Source organism: Echinops telfairi, unplaced genomic scaffold (genome assembly GCF_000313985.2).
Source record: "Echinops telfairi isolate 266 unplaced genomic scaffold, ASM31398v2 ScPeMD7_5;HRSCAF=22, whole genome shotgun sequence".
Taxonomy (NCBI): Eukaryota; Metazoa; Chordata; class Mammalia; order Afrosoricida; family Tenrecidae; genus Echinops; species Echinops telfairi.
The window spans coordinates 15,780,248-15,782,453 of NW_022103901.1; positions in this window are offsets into that span (position 1 = coordinate 15,780,248).

Sequence of the window (2,206 nt, forward strand, 5' to 3'; positions counted from 1 at the left end):
CCCCTGTTTAAAAAGTTTGAGGATCCCTGCTTAACTCTTTACGGGAGTAGAAAGCCTCATCTTTCGCCCTTGTAGTGGCTGATGGTTTCAAACTGCTGGCCTTGTGGTTAGTGAGTAACACTATGCCACCAGGGCTCCTAGCCAGAAATAAAATTCAGGAGCACAGGACTGCTGCCTGTCAAGGTGGGAAGGAGAGAAGCAGAGGAGAGAGGTAGAGGGAGGGAGGAGGGAGGAGGGATGTTCCTGGAGCAGCAAGGCCGGACACACGTCCCCTCCTGGTCTGAAGGGGCTTCCTCTGCCTGGAGAATGAGAAAGGAAGGCAGTCGCCTGGACCTTGTTCTCCAGAAGGTCAGGCCCCAGTTTCTATTGAGAGCAAAACGGTCCCGGGCTGCACAGGCTTGTCCGAAAGGGAAGGCATTGGGGAGAAAAAGAAAAGCCACGGGTTAGGACGATTGCGGTCACATTTTTAAAGCAGCGATCCACAAGGCGCAGATTTTATTTCATGACTAGACAGAGCTGCCAGCCCTTCGGATGTGCCATGCCCTATGACGTTTTCTCTTCCACTTCCCCCCCAAGTGCTGATTGCAGCCCATGAAGCTGATTTCACAGCCCCCTAGTGGGCGAGGACTCCGACCGGGGGAGCCCTGGTTTAGAACCATACTTCTCCAGGCGTGCTTTTTGCCCACAATCGCTCTACTCAGGAGCCTGGTTAGGAACCCTGGGGCCACGGGGGTCAAGCGTCAGACTGCTGGCAGCAAGGCCAGCAGTTGGAATCCGGGAGAAAGAGGAGACTGTCTGGTTTCCTTAAAGAGTCACTCTGCAGCCACTCTTCCGAGACATCTAGTTCTGCCGTCTCGGGAGAGAGCTGTCCCTGCAGAAGGACCTCATGCTTGGTCAGACGAGGGGCGACGAGCAAGAGGAAGGCCCTGCAGGAGATGCCACCCTGGGCTCCGTCACAGGAACCACTGTGAGGCTGGCGCAGGGCCGAGTGTGCCAGGATCACTTGGAGTTGGCACTCCACGGCGCCTGACAACCCTGACACCACCCTGCTCTGTCCTCCGGGGCAACCAGAGGTTTCAACCACTGGCATGGTCGCGAGTTTGGTTTGGGAAGGTATCTTGGCAGCTGTTTTCTTTTCTTTCCTTCTCACCACTTCCCATGGCGTTTTTAATCCTAGGGGTGTCTCCTGCACTAAGAGGAGCTCAGATTTCTTTGGTACCCCCCCACCTCCACCACCACCCTTCCGAGAACCCGCTGGACCCTCGGGGAGAGACACGTGAAAGGCGCCTGCTCGTTTGGTGAACCATCTTCACACGCGACACCCCAACATCCAATGCGATGGCTATCGAGTCCGTTTGGCGGAGGGCTGAGACAAGACTTGACCTGTGGTGCACAAGAAGAACACTGAAAGTCCCATGGGGTGCTAAGAGGGCAGACCGATCCGTCTTGTTAGAAGTGTGGGCCAGAGGGCTCCTGAGAGGCCAGGGTGGCGAGCCTGCATCTGCGCACACTTTGGACGTGTTGTTAGGGGAGAACAGGCCCTGGAGAAGGACGCCAAGCTTGGTCACGTGGAGGGGCAGCAGACCAGAGGATGGCCCTCAGCACGATGGGTAGATGCAGTGGCTGCAGCCGCGGGCTCAGGCATGGGGACCATGGTGAGGAGAGTACCAGGCTGGCCAGGGTTGTGCCCAGGGTCGCCATGGGTCGGGGCCGACTCAAGGCTACGGAGGTGAGATTCATTGGCCGCGAGACGGATTGGGAGTGCAGAAGTATACCGAGAGCCTACCTGGATGCTTTCCTCTGAACCTTTGTTTCCTTCCAGGGGAAATGATGGGGTTGGTCCCAAGATGTCTTTTCCAACCCTCGATTACAGTCGGGTCCCATTGGACCTCACAATAGGAAACCCGGATGTAGCATTGACGAGCTGCCAGGTGCCCATCGAAACCGTTTACCCATCGTACCTGGTGCCCTCTTCACAGCACCCTTTTGGGGTGAGGTTTTTTTTTTTTTTGCTGTGTCTTATTTTATTGTTTTTTATTTTTGGAATATTTTCCTAAATCCAGGACAGGCAAATCTCTAGAGACAATAAATGGATTGATATGTTCTTAAGGTTATGGCAGGGAGGAAAATGGGGGACACATAATAATGAGTGCAAGAATGCAGAAAATGTTCTAAAACAGCTGATGGGGATAATTGCCCAACCTTT